The sequence below is a fragment of the Vicugna pacos genome, chromosome 24 (assembly GCF_048564905.1).
Source record: "Vicugna pacos chromosome 24, VicPac4, whole genome shotgun sequence".
In the NCBI taxonomy this organism is placed as follows: Eukaryota; Metazoa; Chordata; class Mammalia; order Artiodactyla; family Camelidae; genus Vicugna; species Vicugna pacos.
The window spans coordinates 15,608,302-15,629,083 of record NC_133010.1 but is presented as its reverse complement, the minus strand read 5'-3'; the positions used below and the strand labels follow the sequence as shown (position 1 = coordinate 15,629,083).

The 20,782-nt window shown below is 36.6% G+C and overlaps 1 long non-coding RNA gene across 1 annotated transcript in view; it reads left to right on the top strand.

Annotated features, from left to right (window-relative positions):
* Positions 1 to 20,782, top strand: part of LOC140689005 (uncharacterized) — a 182,713-nt gene that overhangs the window by 146,418 nt on the left and 15,513 nt on the right. The window contains exons 2-4 of the long non-coding RNA XR_012063859.1: positions 10,432 to 10,607; positions 11,241 to 11,408; positions 13,988 to 14,113. This is a non-coding gene — a long non-coding RNA (uncharacterized lncRNA). The remainder of the gene's footprint in view (positions 1 to 10,431; positions 10,608 to 11,240; positions 11,409 to 13,987; positions 14,114 to 20,782) is intronic.

The following is a 20,782-nucleotide window of genomic DNA, read 5'->3' as shown; positions in this document are numbered from 1 at the left end:
ATAATACTCCCGCTTTGCAATTTACCTTTTAGATTATCTTTCTTCCTTCTTCTTCCTTTCTCCCTCTCTCCATCCCTCCTTCTTTTCCTTCCTTCCTTTCTTCTTTCTTGCAAGAAAGAAGGAAATTATTGTATGGTTAACTATTTTTAATGATCCACCATAGACTCAAATTCTAAATCATGCACCAGTCTTTTAGTATAGGTTGATTTCTATAAAACAATGAAACTAATCTTATTTAAATTGCTTTCACTAACAAAAGATTTTAATAACTCTTTGGTTTCTTACTGAGACATAATATATAATATAGATCCAGTGGTAGTTACAACTAATAAGCTTTTCCACAACTGTATTTATTTAATTTATCAAAATTGTTCAAGTCAGTCCCACTTTATTTTTAGTAATTAGCATACTCTGGGACTGAAATAGGGAAGCATTTGGAAGCTTCTATCACATGAAAGGAAAAACTGTCAGGTGAAAAGAAAAACAAGGTTGTATTTTCTCTGTAAAAATTAAATAGAGGTTAATGGTTGGCATTACAATTTTTTAGTTAACTCTTAAAACACCTTTTAAATATGTAAGTAATTTTAGAGTGGAATGACCTCCCTATTATAAAGGAAACTTATTTCCAATGTAGATATTAAGTAATGATGAGAATTACATATTGGTGAAGATTCAATATTGTTAAAATGGTCATACTGCCCAAGGCAATCTACAGATTTAATGCAATCCTTATCAAATTAGCCAGGACATATTTCACAGAACTAGAACAAATCATAGTAAAATTTATATGGAACCACAAAAGACCTAGAATTGCCAAAACATTACTGAAGAAAAGAAAGAGGCTGGAGGAATAACTCTCCCAGACTTCAGACAATACTATAGAGCTACAGTAATCAAAACAGCATGGTATTCGTACAAAAACAGACATATAGACCAATGGAACAAAATAGAGAGCCCAGAGATAAACCCACAAACTTTTAGTCAACTAATCTTCGACAGAGGAGGCAAGAATATACAATAGAGTACAAAAACAAAATCTTGATTTGGGACAGGAGATTGAACAAGGTGATTGCCATAATCTCTTAAGAACTAACACATAGTGAACATCTAGCATTTGAAGTCTTGCCTGGTTGTAGGCAAACCTCATGCAGTGAAGTCCTTCATGTTTTTCTTCACTTCATAACCAGAAAATCATTTTTATGGAGAATGAGACTAATATCCATTTCAATGTATCAAATTTTCATTTACTTTCTCTGCAAAATGAAGGAAATAACACTTACCTAAAATATTTGTTGAGGATTAAATGCCTTCAAATTTTCTGAAATTTCTTATAAATTTCCAGGACCAAAATAAACCTGTGTGGGTTTTCCCAGGTTTTGGATTGGACCAGATAAAGTCCATGCCTGGAGCAGCCAGAAACGTGCAGCCAAGAGAAAGACTAATTAACACATGTGTTTTCTCCACAAGGCCCATCACGGCCTTCCATGCTTAGCGCCGTGCTTGGGGGCCATCTGAAATAGTGAAATCACAAATAGGAAGCAGAGAACTGCAAAACCCATGCCACTAAATAGGCAGCTAAAAGGACATTTGTTTCCAGTAAGAGAGCTGAAACGAGAAGGTGAGACTCACTTTTCTCAACCTCACAACCTGGGAACGTGCACACCAGGAGACACGTTTTTCACCCCTCTTTATTATTTTACATGTCTTCAAATGATAGAGAATGTGCTGTGATGACAGACTTTGGGGTTATGAATAAATTTAAGCAAGTAGGCAAATTTGCAAATATGAAGATGGCAATAAACTCTACCTTCTGAGTGTCACCAGGAAAAGGTGTAGGAGAAAGAGCGTGTTTTCAATATTGATGAGACTGGCTTGCTTTACAAGGATGTTGGCAAGTAAACTTACATAACACAGTGACATTTTGGTTGACAAAAAAAGTGACCTGAGGCTTGCAGGAGCCTAATCCTGGTATTTCCCCGGGGAGCAATAATCAGTATTCACTAGTTTAGTATTTGGTGTGCCTTCATCAGACACAACTGTGGTGAGTCATGAGTGGACTACATAGTTACCCAAACAAAAACAATAATGACATTGGATTCTTTATTGAGGCCTTTCTTTGCACAAGGCACAGAGCCAAGCATTTCACAAATTTTATAGCCAGCAACTAAGGAACCTTATTATTCATGTTTTATAGAGGGGGAGATTGTAATTCAGTAAATTTAAGGATCTCAAGTAAACAAAGAGCCTGACTTTGAATACAGGGCTCTCTGACTCCGAAGCCAGTGATGTTTCTGCCTCTCCCCACTGCCTGAGTTTAATGATGAAGTTGGTTGACTACATATTGTTATTAGGACTATTTGTAAAGTCAGTCAGACCATCAGAATCTGACTGTCATAATTTTCAAGCATAAATGTGGCAATTAGGGAGGAAATGTCTTGTGTGTCAACAAGTCGGGGCCTATGGCCCTTGCTACCAAAGAGATGAATCCAGTGTGCTCCCCTGTCCCCTTTCTCTGTATTCACCTGCTTCTTCATTCTGTCCTTATCCTGCCAGCTATACTGTGGCTACCGTTAAGACATATTCCAGAACATTTCATTCATTTGGACATGTCGTGAGATCCGTTGATTTAGATTCTTCTAATTTACATAAATGATTATATTCATGAAAAATGCAAGAGTGTCTTAACTGTAATACTGAGTTGACAATTGTGTAATTATGAGAATGGGAGTTTTCAGAACTAGAGTTAGATTGGCGCTCCCATTTCTAACCCCTTGTTCATTCCTGCTGCTGTGAATAGCGTAACATTTGAAAGTGTGAAATTCTCAGATAGAACTAAGCACATTTTTGTTTTTGTTTTTGTTTTTTTACCTTGAGAAATTAAAAGGGCGCAGAAACACGATTTTAGAGAAATGTTGCATAAGGATAATGATATGTATCACACTTGAAAGTGTTTGACCTTTCCTGGGGCCTTATGTAGGTAGAAGGAAGGAGAAGGTAAAGGATAACTTAGAAAAACAGTTCATGGAAATGAGAGGTGACCTGGCTCTCCTCCATCATGGGATGGTCCTTTCTGTAACAGGCATTTCAGAGATTGTATCAGTGAGATCTCTGCCATTGATTTCCTTCTTAGGAAATTCACCAGACTATGATGTAATTTTTATTTGTGATGAAGGAATTATAATTACCATCCCATAGCCTAACATGGTGAAAATATTTACAAAGAGAGCAAGACCCTTATATTTGTTGTTTTACAACACAGCACAGCGCATGCAGCTTGGATATAAATAGGTGAAGATTTTAATCATCGGATGGAAATGTCTAAGACTCTATGGGAGACAGTGTGAGAGAATTAGTATAAAAGAGAGATTGTCTTGAGCAAAAATCAGCAGCTTCCCCCACATTCTTGCCTGAGCTCGCCCCACTTGCCAAGAAATACAGAACATAAATCTGTTTTTACAGTATCCGCGAGTATCTTAACAGATGGACTTCCAATCACCACTACACAGGTACTCATTGTAGATACAAGATGTTATAACTTAATGTAAGGTGTTACTTACAGATTCATTAAACACTACTTGTAAATGACTGGGATAACTAGAGAGTATTCCAATCTCAGCTGAAACAGTGCTCTTTTTGATTCACCGAAGTATATGCTACAATTCTTGATACTTAAAAGTACTTTCTGTTTGTATTTAATTAAACAGTAAGAAGTTATATGAGCTCTTCCATGAAGAAAATTACTTTTGGAAATTTCCCACTACTATTGTTGCAATATTCAGAAGCTATCACCTTGGGGTTTTGAAATATTGAGAAAAATATTAGAATAAAAATTTAAGGGAATTTTTAGAAGTACATCTTAATTATAAAAATGCAAGAATTAAAACTCATTAAAAGTTCAAAGATGAATCTAATGAAATCACCAAAATTTAACTATCTAGATAAAAGGAAAATTAATATTTATTACAAATCTCTCTCTTTCTCCATGGTGTCTATATCGTGCGGTACACTCCATTAACATGGATGTCGTGGAAAACAGCCGAAGTAGTCTACTTTGTGTTGGCATTCTTCTATGTTAAAAAATGTAGTTGGTGTGAAAGGTGAAATTGAATAGAGGTACCACTTGTTTAGTAAATGCAATTAATCTTCATAATTTTGATGAAGAGGTAAAGGAATAGAAAACAATTCAAACTGAGATATTCAAGAGAATAGAATAATTTGGAAAATAATCTTGTAGTGTCTACTTTTCATGCCAGTAATACAGTGAGCTAAACTGCTGTTCAGCCTCATCACTGGGGATGTGATGCACCCTGTAGCTTCGTACGAATTGCCACAAATGCAGGATGGCTGGTGCAGAGAAGGAAAGACATTTTGTCTGAAGGACTGCCCCCATAGCTCCACTTGAGTTTATGTTTGTTTGCAGTTTTCGTAGCTTTTCAATGTATTTACACACATTTTGTCTATAGCATTGAAGCAGTAAAAAAAACTTTCAAAACAAACCAAAGAAAACCTGATTTTTCCATAAGATGATTGTAATGTCATATTAAAGCATTTTTTTTGATATTGTGCAAACACTTTGACAGTATTTTCAAGGTTGATGAATTCACCAGGGTTCCTCTGAGGTTTTTTTTTTTTTTAAGAACATATTATGGCCGGAAAAGTACTAGACTGTATTTCATATGGATCCTGAATTATATTATAATTGTTAAGCATTATCACAATTTAAAAGGAGGCAGCATGTCTATCTCTGAATAGATATCCTTATAACAATTTTCTTAAATGTCAAGAGGCTAAATAGAGAAATACGCATTATGTCAAACTCATATTTATTATTTTTTCCACAAGATGAAGTTAACATTTATGGAGCTACAAGATTCCATTATTCTAAACACAGAGCAGAAGGAGCATTCGTGAAGAGTGCTGGAAATACTAGATAAGCTTTTAGTGACTAGCAGTGCCAAAGCTCGCTGTACCTAAGTTATCTGGGATGCCTCCTCATTATTTTGCCTTGCTGTTGCTAAAGGGGAAATCTATTAACTGAAAAAAAAAATTCAGACCAAAGAATCAATTACTTCCCTTTCTGTAGTCATCACGATAAGCCTACCCTTTTATGTTTAACACGAGGACGCAGGTTGCAGCAGAAATCACTTGAACATTCAAAGATGCTTTCCCTTAAGGAAAATTAGATATTGGTGACTGGCAGCCACAAATATGTGGAATAAAGGACATATGCTAAAATCATTTCCCTCTCACCAAGTACATTCTTCACTCTGCCACCGCTGTGCCAGCCCTGAGTTGTTCCGGAGATTGGCTCACCAGCTGGACTTTATTACACCAATTAGAAAGGTGACCTTTTACAATAACCAGTAGCTTTATTATTATTTTTTTCAATGTGAAAATTGTAAGTGGCATATGTAGAACATTTCAAAGGAACAGAGAAGTCAAATAAACATCATTTTAGGAAGTAGATCTACAGAGTTTTACAACATATTTCCATTTCGTCATGCTTAAGTTGGTTTGAGTTCATGGAACTGGACACATAGTTACCCTGCATTTCAGTGGCGGTGCTGTTTATTCCTCTTACTGCTTTGACGTTTTGAAAAATACAAAACAATGCAATCAACCACTTGACAAAAACTAATACCCTGTGTACAAAGTCCTTTTTTTCAGTCAAAAGTACATGAACTCCTCTATCATTATGCTTTTTGTAAAAAAAACTAAATTGTTAGGAATTATTCATTAATGAGATTGTTCAGGATTTTATGCTTTAGAAATGTAGATATTTGAACATCTTTTGTTACTCTTTGAGGATCTATTACTTTTGAAGTGCACGGACCTGAAAATAATTGTTCAACTATAACAAAACATGTTTCTAGTACAGCGGGTTCAATCAGAAATAAACTTGGGGCTTAGTTCTACTCCTTAAAAAAATGCATAACATTGATGAAATTATTTGATCTCCTTACCCCCAGTTTCATTATCTTAAAGTTAACAATACCAATATCACAGAGCTGCTATTGAAATTAGCATGAGATAATTTACATAAAATGCTTAACCCTGAGTGGTACATAGTGAGTTCTCAACAAATATTTGTTGACTGGATACATGGATAAATCTCTTTGTCAGACTGCATCGTTAAATCACTTTTCATTACAAGGAAAAAGAAAAATGACGTTTTTTTCTCTCAGGTCACTTTTATTAATTTGGGTATTTACCTTTACTGGCTGAAATGCTTTTAGTCAGTCATCAACTTTATTAAATGTCATTTACAATTCTGAGTTCTAGTTATATGCCATCAATCTCCAAACTGCAAATAAATACAAAATTTCAGTGAGAGAACAACATGTGTAAGGGTATAATTCTGAAGGTGTACAATCTTCATATTTCTGTAAATGCTTACCATCAAAGAATGGAGAATCAATGGATACTCAGTAATCCTTTAGTAGTGTGTGTTTGTGTGTGTGTGTTTGTATATGTGGGAAAAAATTTATACTCCCACCAGCTGTATCATTTATCTATATCTGTATAACTTATGGGCAAATATCTGCATTTAGAAGTAAGTTCTACAAGAAGGAAAACGGAAGGCCTTCTACGAAGGTTGAGTTAGATTTCAAAGCCTTGTGTTTCCGTTTCAGTTGAATTATATCTTAGTTCCATGATTTTGGACAACTTGAATTTTTCTGAGACTCATTTCCCCCATTTATTGAGCATATGGAATGATAAATGAAACAATAACTTGAAAGTGCTTGGCGAACCAGAAAGCGTCGGTCTATCTGTAGTGTCACGGGGCTGTCATCTATCATTGCCAGGAGGGAACACAGCCTTGCTCATTGCTCATTCTGATTGCCTGATCAGAAACTTGGGGAACTTGTAATAGGCTGTCATGATCAGCTTCCTCTTCCTTTTCTACTTCCTTCTACAGTCTGGTCCCAGAAACTTTGCCCATATAACTTTGGACAGAATGGGTAAATATTTTGTGAGGCTTTGGTGGGGAGGAATCCTGAGTCAACCTGTCCACCTCAGTTTATTCTGACCCTGTTTCTTATAATGAATCATTAGTGCCCATTCATCTTCAGGTGATCCCACCATTGCTCCACATTTTTCTGCTTGTATATTACTATTTTTCACAGTCACCTTAACCTAGATCCGAAGCTGAAGCCTATAGCATCCTCAGAGAAAAGTTACTATGAGCTCATCCATTACATCTCCAGAAGGACTTCTCTGGAATTTCCTTTTAGTGCTAATAAATCCTGGTCCTCTGCTACTTCTACATTCTCAAATATTTTTATTTTTGTGGTTACAAACAATACTGTGGTTTGTTACATGTCTGTCTGTCTGCCTGACTAGAACTCAAGCTCTTTGAAGGCAAGGACTATATATCTTTATCTAAATTAATTTTTGCCTATGTCTATAGCAATCAACACAATGCTGACATACATGCTGATTGAACTGAAAGTAGAAGATAAAGGAAAACAGATTTATAAAATGTGATGGAACTTTTCACAATAAATGCATGCTTATTAAAGAAAAGTTAGAAAATAAATAGAAGAAGAAAAGAAGAAAAATGTACCAATACAACCACTGTCAGAAGCACAGGTAGTGAAAATAGTGAGATACCATTTTAAAACCACTACATTGATTAAAGTTAAAAAGACTGACCATCCACTATTGGTAAAGATATGGAAGCAGCTGCTTGGAGTGTAAATTTGCTCACTTATCTGTTGACAATATCTAGAAGATATGTACACCTTTGGACCCTACAATTCTATACTCAGGTGTGTGACCTAGAACTCTTAGCACAGTGTATCCAAGAAAGCATGTGAAATTATGCTCATTGTGGTATTGTTTGCAAGAGAAGAAAACAGAAAACAAGCCAAACATTCTATCAGGAAGAGAAGGGACAATAAAAGGAATACCGTATAGGAATACTATATATAATACTATATATGAATGAATTGACTGAATGCATGAACAAGGATACGTCTTAAATGTTATTTGGATGCAAAGAACAAATTGCAGAATATTTGCATACATCATATCACTTACATACATTCAGATCCACACTCATAATATGCTGCATACAGTTTATGGATTTATATATATAATTTCAAAACCGTAGGAAAAACCTAAAATCTGTGATGTAGTCCTAGAGAAGGTGGAAATGAGGAAATATAGGGAAGAAGAAGGATGGGACTAAGGAGGGAAAGCACTGATGCTTATCTGTAGCTTGAAGTAAAAATAACATCCTGTGGGTGTAATCCTCCTACGCAACACACATAGTTCAAACTTTAAAAAAATAGTTGTTATTTATTCAGGTCTTAAAACATACACCTTTATTTTATCTGTGTTGTATGCATTTTGAACAGTTTCTAATGACAGTTATTTTGTGTGGCATTTAGGATGTATTGGAAATGTTTATTGGATATCTGCTTGATACTGGGCAGATTTAAAATTCTGCACAAAAATGAGAATCAGTGTCTAATTTTGAGTAGTCTAAAAAAATAGGAATCAAGACAATGTATATTGACTACCAGCTAGAAAATTTCTCAGGATGATTATTACCAAATTGAATTCTCTATTTATTTCCCATGTAATTTTTTCCCAGTTACATCTTTAAACACATACATTATCCAAGAAGGAAACAGGTTAGCTCTAAATATACAAACCATATAAATAAAAAAGTGCACATACAATCGTGTAATATTGTCTTCCTAAGACACTGCTTTCTAGATCATATCCAGGCTGGCCAGCAGCACAACTCAGATTCGCCAGCAGCACAACTCAGATTCTCCAGCAGAATCTCTCCCCCCTTATATTTGGCTCTGCTGTTCCAAAGCCTTTCAATAAATGTATGTATATGAAACAATCCAGTCACTTTCTACTTACCTGTGAAACAGGGAATCAATTTCTTCAGGGTCTTTGGTATTTACTGTTTCTGAAGCTCACTGAGGACTAGGTACATCTCCTACAGTGCGTTTTCCTTGTGGAAAATTATAGTCCACATTGTGCTGCCTGTTTATAATAAGCTCTGGAAGAAAGCTGTAGATTATGATCGTAGGTATTCGCGTGGAGTTTACAACCAGGAGCTGAAGCAGAAAGGAGAATAAATGCCAATTTGACCTGTCTTTGTGACAGTCAAAGACTGTTATGTGAAGCGACTTCATAGAATCCATTTTTGGGATTTGCATGCTTTTTTAATCACACAGAAAGACAATTCCTTAAAATTTAACACTGAATATACGTTCTCATCATAAAACCTTCTCAACTCACATGAAGAGCTAAGACTGGGGATTTGGGGATCTTCAATTTTACACATAGATAGTAATATATCAGAAGGTGGATGTGTGTGGATTTGCAAGCCTCTTAGTTGCACATTAGAGAGAAAGAGAGGATACAGCCTGAGGTGAGGCTGGTCAAGTCAAAGGAAAAATAAAGCCATGAGACACATGTTTTCCAAATTTGAACTTACATTATTTAAGGATTTTTTTTTGGACTCTGACAATGAAAAAACAACGTGTAAAAAGATGAGCACTGAAAAAGGATGATAAAAGAGTAAAACATGGAGTCATGCAAACTCCGGGTTTCTGCCAAATCTGACAGGCGAGCAACTGGCAGAGACTCGAGGGGAACTTGGACAATAACAGAAATAGCCGTGGCAAGGGCCACCTGCTTCTTTGAGGAGATTAACCACTGTTAAGCCCTTGGCGCTCTGCAGTGGAACCTTGTACCCGCAGGCAGGAGGCAGAGCGCGCTGTGCTGTCCGTCTTGGGAATTCATTCCAAATCAGAGAGAATCATCCCTGCCTTCTGTTGAGGGAGGAGAGAGCAGGCTGCCGAAACAGCTGGGGTGCCTGCTGCCCTGAGAGTTTATCAGAGGCTGAACTTCCCTTCAGGCAAACTTTCCTTTTCTCATATATATATATATATATATATATATATACACACACACACACACACATACATATATATATATACACACACACACATACATATATACACACACATATATATATGAATTTATTTGTGTGCATGAAACATGTATATAAATAAATATATAAATATAAATGTATAAATATATAAATAAGTATATATATATGTGTGTATATATATATATATGTGTATATATATATATATATATATATATATATATATATAGAAAGACATTTGTTCTCTTGTACACAGAGGATTCGTCAAGGTGTAGAGGACAACCCTCTAAAATAAGCTGAAGGATAATAAGACAGGCAGAGGAGGTTCTGGATACAAATAATCATTATGATCTCTAGGAAAATAGCTGTTTGCAGATGTAACATTCACAACATTGGGTCCCGAGTAATTGGGTGCTAACATCCCCTCGCAGCTTCAGAGGAAATATTTCATGATATAAAGCAGGAATTGTCAGAGAGCTCTCATTTCTACGATGGCGTATCCTTTGCAGCTCAGATCAGCACCCAGGAGTGACTCTCCACGCCCGAAGTTGCTTAAACTCTCTGATCGTCACAGCAGCACCACATGCTGATCGATCTCTCATCCGAGAGAATGCAGATAGAGTGCTCGGGTCGGAGGAAGTGTCCGGGAGAACCACACAGAGCTCTGGGATAATAAGAAAATCAGGTAAATGGTGCTTAGTGGAGCTCATTGGTGGGAGAGCAAAGGCTTTCAGAGCAGCAGTCAATGGTTGAGGACTCATCCTTAATAATTGTCCTTTGAGTGTTACAGATCGCTTACAGTTAGTAGTAAGAATCCTAAGAATTCTCCACAGAAAGAGAGTAACATGGGACTGCAAGAGAGGCCCCAGGCTAGATTAAAAAGTATTTTCTCAGCTACACTGGTTTAACATTATCATGAACTTCTTGATGAAAAGAAATCATTGATTAATATTAGAACCCACCGCAGAAATTTTATCATTTATCTACAGTAATGTTTTATGCTAAAATATACGCACAGTCATCCTCATAAAAAAGGGTTTCAATATATCGAATAAATCCTGAAGTTCAAGACCACTCCAGGGACAGTGATAGCCCCAGTTGGCTCTTTCAAGCAAGATTTTTGTGTTGTTCCACCTCAGTCAGGACTCTGAATTGGTATATAATGTATAGCTATATATTTCATTAGCAAGAGGTAAGAACCACCATTTGAATGAATTTGCATATAATTAAATAAATAAAGCAGACGTGGGAAATGTTAGTGATTATCTGTGGGCAGATTATCTATAGTAAATAGTGATGAAACATTAATTGTCAACAGGAAATACACACTCAAAGCTCTGGAGAACTCTGGTGTGCATCTGATGCTTACAGCACAACTCAGTTTGGTCCAGTCCCACTTCAAGTGCTCAAGAGCCACCGGTGGCTAGCGTCAAGGTCTACATAGCAAACTCAAAGTTCTGTTTATTGTCATCTTTCATTTTTGAAGGTACGCATTGCATAACCATTTACTTATTTGAAATGTTAATATCCTCATCTTTCCCCTTCCTCTTTGGGTCTCATGATGCTGAAGGTACAGTTGATCTTTTTTCTATAGAAACGATGTGAGAAGCACAAAAATATAGCTTTTGAAGTCCAATAGACTTCCGATTGCAGTATTTAAAGTTTCACACAGATTATTAAAATGTTAAAGATTTTTAAAACTCTATAAAATCCACTAATATAATACCGTTATCTTTTCCCAAACTCCCATCATGTCTCCGATACTTGGAGAACGCCTTACCTTGTTTGCCTCCAGTGTTAACGTCAGCCCTACAGGGCGTATGTTATGGTCCACATTTGTTAGATGGAAAAGCGTGGCGCAGTTCAACTGAAATGTTGTTCAAGGTATTTCAGCCAGTAAGGAGCATAAATGTTTTCCCCAACTAAATTTTCCTGGCTCCCCATGGAAAGGTCTACATCAGCACTGTCCAAAAGAAATTGAATACAGGATACATAGGAAATTTAAATTTTTTCCAGTAAGCATATTTTAAAAAGAAAAGGGAAATCAGTAAAGTTAACTATCATAATATTTCTCCTTAATCCAATATATCCTACAATTATCATTTCAACATGTAATCAATATAAAATATTACTCATGAGGTGTTTTGCATTTCTTTTTCTTACTAAGGCTTTGCATTCCAGTGTGCATTTGATACTTACAACCCAGCTCAGTTTGGACTAGTCCCATTTCAAGTGGTCAGGAGGCACCAGTTGTTGGTGCCTACTGTACTGATACCCCAGATCTACACAATTCAAAATTAAAGTTATGGCGTGACATAAGATTCAAAGGGCAAGGTTTAGTGGTCTCTGGCTCTACCACTTGTCATCTGAAGCTCACTAGACAATGGCTTAACCTGAGTCTTTCCCCGCAAATGTAAAAATTAGGGGATAACTATTTCATCCATAAAGTTGGAAGGGATCATTTAGTATTTGATGGAAAAGATTTCGTAGATTACCTGACACATAATAGGCATCAAAAAAAAAAAAAGGTCAGTTCTCTCCCATTTTTCCTCTTCTGCCCCTGGATTATGTTCCTTTAAAAATACCATCTGAAGCTCAGAAGCTTAACCAAGACCTCACCAAAAAAGGCTGGAGATGAGGCCACATTTAGCCTCCTAAGTTATATATTTAGTCTGAGTTTATACCATGCTTTAGATCATCATGATTGGCTGAAGGAGAGTGAGACTATGGAAATGATCAACGTTCCCAACTCCATCTAAGTTAAGATTCAAGTTGGAAGGAATTTGTAGAGAGGCTGACATGGCCACACATCAAGGTTACAGTCTACAACCAAACATTAATTATTTCAGATTGTTTGCATTTATTCCACCCGAGCTAGTAGAGATAATTAAAAATCCCTTTGCAATAAACAAACAGAGACCAAATCAGAACAAACATTGCCAGGTTTTGGACTCCAATCTCAATCCATTCTTTTCTCAAATTCCCATGGCCCATGGAGACAGTCTTGGGGATTTTTCAAATTAGGTATTATGCAAATCTTGTACTTTGTGTTTTATAATGCATTGGAATTGCACGTTTGAAGCGTGTAGAGCACGTTACTGAGAACCAGATAAATGTAGGTTTAGAAGACAGTTATGCCATTTACTAGCTGTGAAACCTGGGGTAAATTCTTAATTTTCCTGAGTTGCAATTTCATCATTTATCAAACGTATATAACAATACTTACCTTGCATGTCTGATGTTAAGACTATAGTTGATGTTTATAAAGCCTTTCCTGTTGTGCGTGGTACATAAAACATACAGAAGAAATGCTAATTAGTATGGTATTATGGTGGTTAAATGGAAAGGAAATATTTTGTATTTTAATAATCTTTATGAAACTTTAATATAGTCTAAAATCAATCTAATGTGAAGGTGAATGTGTTGGATTTAGAATTAGTGAACTTTCATATCTGTATGCCTATAATTAATTTATTGTCCATTTGTTTATTTATAGTTCATTTTAAATATATGCCAAGCTTCTAACTGATAGAATGTTAGCAATTCCCTGGAAGATCCTGTGTTTTCTCTCTGAAATTATAACCCTCTCTCATCCTCGGAAGTCACCATAATCCTGAATTTTCTTGTTTGGCTTCATTTTTATTTCATTTTTTGATTTCATTTTTATTTAAAGCTCATACAAGGGTATCTTTATCAAATGCATCATTTACTTTTGCATGTTTTTATACCTCTTATAAATGGAAGCATACTGTATGCGTTCTTCTTAATTTTGCTCAATATAATTTTTACAAGAAGTATACAACTGTTTTAAAATTATTTTTCTGTTATGAGACTTTTTTGTTGTTTACATTTTTTCCCAAATAATGCTTCTAGAAATATTTCTTGTTCATGTTTCATGTATATCTCTATATTTATTTATATATACATATGCACACATACACACAGTTTTTCTAGGATATGTTTCTTGAGTGGAATTGTTCGGTTTGAAGACAGGCACATCTTCAGCTTTACTAGACAATACCAATGTATATTCCAACATGATCGTACCTATTTCTATTCCTGCAGAGCAATAATACTTAAAAGACTTGGGCCTAAGATACACCGACCAATTGAACAGAAAGTCTGGAAGTTAATCTTTGTGAACATAGGACCTTGATTTATGAGAGTGATGACACTGCGGATCAGTCAAAGGTAAGGATAATTGGTTAGCCGTGGAGAGAAAAAAATGGACTGGATCCCAAGCCTTCCTTCATTCCAAAACCAAATTTCATTTCCAGGTGGATTCAAGACTCAGATGGAAAAAGCAAAAGTATAAACATTTGAGAAGGCCGTCCAGGAGTATAATTCTATTACCTCAGGCCAAAAACGTTTCTTAAAAGAGACAAAAAAGTGAAAACTATAAAGGAAACAAACATCCATAGTCTACTTCATGCTTTGTTCACCCAGGGACACAAAACGGGGAGTAAAAGAGGAAAACCAGAGAGTGAAAAAAATGTCCATTAATTTTTTTAAAAAACTATTTTTTATTTTTTATTACAAGTTGACCAAGTAATAATAAGGCATAAATGGATAAATTAGAAGGTAACTAAGCTATTATTGTCTAGCAGGAGTCATCAAACTTTTCTTGTAAATGGTCAGATAGTGAATATTTTAGCGTTTCGTGGGCCACATACAATCTCCATCACCTATTCTTTATATACATCTATATAAATACATACAGATAAATATGTTTATAGTTGTCATTATATTTATATATAAAGCAAATCTTTAAAAACGTAAGAACCATTCCTAGCTCACAGGCAGTGCCAAACAGACCACAGGCCAGGTTTGTCCCATGAGCTGCAGTTTATCCAGCCCATGGAGCTGCTGTGTTAACCACAGGAGTACGTGTAAGAGTATTAAAACCTGCATTCCTGTGGACACCTGATCATAATACAGGGCTACAAGTGTCTCCAAACTACTGTTTACCCAGCAACCATGCTTTTTTACCAGTGAGGAAACTGAGGACCAGAATGGCCCAGAGCTGGTGGTCAGAGAGGGAGAACAGCCTCCAACTGGCCCCCACATTGCTCAGTGCCGCCCCCCTCAGACAGCGTCAGCATCCTGCAGTGGGGATCCTCCTCGCTCCTGTTGGGCCTGATGTGACTTCACAGTTAACAGGCAAGTCACGTTGTTGGTGGACCGGACGTGGGCCGTGGCTTGTTTGCTAGCCTCTTGGAATAGAGAAGAGAGTAGCTCATCAGAGCTATAATAACATTCCTTTTTACTAAACTAATCTTTCAAAAAAGCTCATAAAATAAGCAGTTTTATCCACCGCCTGTTCCAAAATGGACCACTTTAAAAGGCGAGAGGAGCCAAATTGATCCCAGGAAGTTTCACTGGGAGCAGACAGTCCCATCAGCACCTTCCTTCTAAATTAAAACCAGAGACACCGTGAGGGGAACTGCTGGCTTTCCATATGTTCTTGGTCTCCTTATATAAAATCCTCTTAGGAACTCTGTCCTGAGCTCCTAACCTCAAAGCAGACATTTTAGAAACTTTTAGTTTGAGCAAAATTCAGTATTATGGAACTTTTATTTATTCTCAATAGATATGGGAAAGGTTAGTAGGTATTATTGACCTGAAGTATAATAATGTCCCTCAAGGCTAACCTTTAAATCTTTATGTGCTCGGTAATTTAAGCTATTCAGAGCATCCTTCTCTGGATTATTGGAATATTACAACATTCCATAAAGCTATAATAAAAAGAATAGTGGAAAAGGGCAAAGGGAAATTACCCCATCTTCCATGATTGCTCTGCAGGGCATTCACATACTCAGTTTACTGAAATAAGGTTCTTTTGCAGTCTGCAGAGTGTCTCCTAAAAGAAATATTGCAGAATGATACTAACTTGAAATATCAAATCCCTTTATTAATCCAAGGAATTAAATTACTCCTTTATTAATAATATATTAAATTAACATCTTAGCTTTACTGAGATAAAAGACTCCTGTACTATTACTATTGTTTATGAAAAGATATAGTATAATTTGATAATGCTGGCTTGCTAGCATTTTGTTTACCCCAGTGTTTACATAAGGGTGATAATTATTTCCTTTGGGTTGTTTATATATAATAGTTATTGGGTGATGCTAAGTTGCTAATTCTAAGTCCCTCTAGTGACTGAGGTGTATAAAAATTTCCCTAGTGAGTTAGGTTTTAAGCCATTGTTGCTTTAATACTTTCTAATGAGCATAAATTCTAAGCTGGAAAAAAATATTTGCTTATTCTTCACGGAAGCTCCTACGTAAGCAAAGAAACATTCCTGGAAGCAAAATATATCACAAAACTGTACTGATAATCCTGAAGATAGCAAACTGCATTAATAATGATAAAGATCATACTTATTTAAGTCTTCAGATCATCAGGCACTTTTCTTAGGTCAGTTAGCAGTGTTTTATGATTGCAGTAGGTAATGAATAATTAGCATTAGACTTCGTATCACATTCTCAGTAGTAATTATAGTTCCCAGGAGTGGTGCCTTCAGAGATAACACCAGGGTTGAGCTGATGTCATGGTTCACTTCATGAAACATTTAACGACAGAATGGGGGCGTAGCATAGATGGATACATTCATAGATACAATAGACCTTTCAAGAATAACGCTCACAAAACAAGGAAAGAAGAAATCTTCCATAATCTAATAAAGAGTATCTATTTTTAGAAATACTAGGCACAAATAATACTCTTGGAGAAACATTAGAAACCTCATTAAATTCAGGGGAAAAAAACAAACCAAGGATGCTCTCTGACACTAATCCCATTTAGTGTTGTCCTGGATATCTTAGGCAGAAAATAAGATAAGAAAAAAGAGTTGAGTTATATGAATTAAAGCAAAAAAGGCAAAATCGTCTTTGTGTGCAAATTATTGTCTATGAGTGATCCAAGAAAATTAGTAAGATAATTAGTATCTGTATGACTGCAGGAAAAGCAGCCACAGTAACGAAAAGTCCGGGCTATCCAGGAACAGATCTGTTAATAAACGTGCAAATCCCTACTTTGTAGAAAACTACAAAGCTCTTTCCTAAGACATTAAGGAAGATCTAAATTAAAAGTGAGGTAAATAATGTTCATGGATAAGAAGGCTCAGTACTGTAAATATGTCAAGCTTCCAAAGCTAATTTATAAATTGAAAAACTTCCCAGCCAACATTGTAACTAGCTGTTCTGTGAATTCTACAATCTGATTCTAAATTTCCTGTGTAAGACTAAAGGGCCAGCTACTAAAACAAGCTGAAGAATAAGCTTAGGAGATTCACCCTGTCAGATACTAAGATGCATTCAAAAGTGAACCTAATTAAGACAAGACAGTACTGATGCAGAGACACTTACAGATCAAACACATAGATTAGAGAGATCAGAAAATAACAAATAACTTACCCACATTTATGGAAATTCGAAATGTAAGAGGGACACTTAAATATTGGTGGGAATAAATGGAATACTTAATAAACCACATCAGGTCAGCATCCTTTGCAGATTCTAGGTGCATTAAAAGTCCACATGTGAAAATTTAAATATAAAAATCTTTAAAAGAAAATTTGGGATCATTTATTAGTAAGCCTCAGGTATGGGTAGATATTAAACAAACTTCAAAGAAAGAAAAAGTTTGATAGACTTGACCAAGTTAATATTAAATTTTCTACTCAACGAAAGACATCCTAAACAGAATTCGTAGACAAATATCAAATAGGGAGAAGTTATTTTCAACATGTGTTTTTCCACAAAGCGATCATATTTAAAGTATATAAGGATCTCCTAAAATCAGGAAAAAAATAAAAACCAAAAAAGTATATAGCAAAGAAGTCGCAGAGGAATTTCAGATTAAAAAAAATTTCATTTCTTTACACGGCAACAGCATTGCAAAATGGTGAGAGAAGATGCCAAGTTCTGCGCTAAGTTTATAAGTTGTACGTTGTCATTTCAGCCACCTTCTGTGGCTCAAAACAAATCATAAGGACAGCCCAGATTCAAAGAGTGAAGAAATAGCCTGTTCTTACTGGGAAGCATTGCAAGTAATTTATGGTCACTCTTAGTCTATTACAGCTCGGGATCAGGAACAATGGACGGTTTTTTCAGGAAGACTGTGGAGAGGAGTTAACCCCAATTATTGCCAGTTGTGGGAAGCAGTTGCTTCTCTTGGCTTGGGTTGGATACTTGGGATGGGTACAATTTTCCTTGATTGGTTGTGACAAGAGTTATAGCCAGCATTCGAGGACTCTGCGTAAAACAGGGGTGTCATTACCAACTGTAGGAGGAATGAATGCTGGGTAGGCAAAAACAGTGGAGGCTGTTTCACTGATGGACCTTGGGAGAATGGCTTACCTTTCTTGGATCTGAGCCGGGCGCCCTCATTTGCGAACTGAGAATGGTAAGTGGAATGCTCACACGGCTTTCTCGGGGTGCTATGATTCTATTACTCTGTCTTCTGTACCCATTCTACTTCTCCGTTTTGCAACACCAGTTGCTTCCAACAGCCAAAGACCATGTGCTCCCCTTGAATTTCATGGTAAATAAGAAAGTCTGGGTTAAAAAAATCCACACCTGCAATTAGACCCTAAGTTCCATGAGTGCAGGAAATAGATCCTGTTCACCTCAGAACTCTCATCCCTTAATGTATACAGAGCTTACTAAATATCAGTTTCATATTGGAAGAATCAACCAGTTATGGAATCTTTAGAAGCATCTCACTATTTATGGATCTGAGTTATTGTTTTAGATGGCAGGGCGTGATTTAATTCAACAGCATACCAAAGGTGTTCTTTCCTACATTAATTTTATCCTAGTCTTTCACCCTTTCCACAATTACCTTTCCCTGACTTACCAAAGAAAAGCCCACCTTTCACGCATCCTGCATCTTAGTGTGGTGCGTGCACGGCTTTTGGTACTAATTCCTCTGGAATACCAAACAAAGGACAAACGGAAGTATTAGTGAAGAAGTTAAAGAGAAATGAATGGTTCTAATGAACAGCTAACACATACATTTCCAAGTTAACTTGTTTCTAATCCTTCACTTCTAACTAAATGGAAAAAGAACCTATGCAATCTGTCATCTGATAGATTATTAAATAATTATGGCTGACAGAGCCTTGGTGTGATTTTTGACATATAACTAGCAAGGAATTAAAATAATTTGCTAAAATTGCCATAATAAAAATCTTTCAATTCCTAAACACTTATCTGTGTTGATAAAGTTTCTTATTTCTTATTAAAATGAAGGAATTACATTATATTATGTCTGGAAAGAGGATGAGGCAACCCTTATCTATCCCAGTTCTTGGCAAGCCTTAGAAATTACAGAAAACTATCTGATTAGTTCCAGTGGCGAATGTGAAGAGGAATTCCTGGGGGAGTAGCCTCATGGATACCTAGATCAAGAGATGGCAAGCCCGACCCAAAGTGTGGCTTATGGGCTAAAGTGGCTGCATGAGCAAAGGGAGAAAGTTTCCCCTCTGAGGGGGACTCTTAATAAATATGGTGCCCAATGGAACTGAATAGTGTTCAGGGAGAAGCAAGACCATTACCTACGCAGAGACCAGGATCAGCTGCATAATCCAGGGGGCCCAATGAAAAATGAAAATATGCTGTATTTACAAAACAGAAACAGACTCACAGACACAGAAAATAAACTCATGGTTACCAGCGGGGAGAGGGGATGGGAAAGGACACAGTGGGGGTTCAAGACTTGCAGATACTGAATACTGTATGTAAAATAGATAAATAACAAGTTTATACTGTATGGCGTGGGGAACTGTAATCAATGCCTTATAGTAACCCGCAATGAAAAAGAACATGAGAAGGAATATAGGAATGGCTGAAACGTTATACACCGTGCACCAAAAACTGACACAACGTTGTAAACTGACTACACTTCGATTTAAAAAGGAAGGAAGGGAGGGAGGGAGGGAGGAAGGAAGGAAGAAAGAAAGAAAAAGAAAGGAAGGAAGGAAGGAAGGAAGGAAGGAAGGAAGGAAGGGAAGGAAGGAAGAAAGGAAGGAAGGAAGGAAGGAAGAAAGAAAGGACGGACGGACATACACTGGCCCTTGTTCAAAAATTGAGAATTTCAAGATGGTAACAGCCAAGCATTTAGTCAGAGTGCAAGACCCTTCTGACTAGGAGGCCTTGCCCAACTGCAAGGTCACATTTCCACGAGGCTGCCTCGCCACAGACCTCCACTCCACATCAGCAGAAACCACCTGGATGAGATTGAATTTGCCAGAAGCAGGCCAGGGCCATTTCTGCGTCATTAGGTGTCCATGATCAAATAAGGACATCTCTGTGACCTTCCTTTATCCATTCTCCTAGTCTCCAGCCTCAGAATGATTACTGCCCAGGAGAAGAAAGGAGGAGGAATTTTCTTGGAGCCAAACCATTCCCATCCCTTCCTCTTCACCAAGAAGTGGGGGTCTGTGCGTTCGCCTGATGTAGGAAGGAGGAAATGAGAGCCTGACTCTTGTTTGAGATTGCAGGCTTTTATTAAATAAATGAACAGAACTGAGTCTTAAATATCAAAATGCACCTATGCTAGTAATGATAGTAACTGAAAATGTATAGCAGCTGGCAAAAACTTAATTAACAGAGCCACTAATTAATGAGAAAGGGAACATTAATAGGAGAAAGTTCAGTTCAACTGCAAGAAGAAGTAATACCATTCCATGCAGATGAAACAAAAGATTGAACCTCCTCAATAAACACAATTACCTAAGGAAACATAGCGATGCTGAAGGTAGAGTAAGAAAACCCAAAGGACAATGGGAAGGCAGAGGGAAGAGAGGTGACCGGCTTGTGGGTTATCAGGAGGACCTCAGAGAAGAGTATTTAC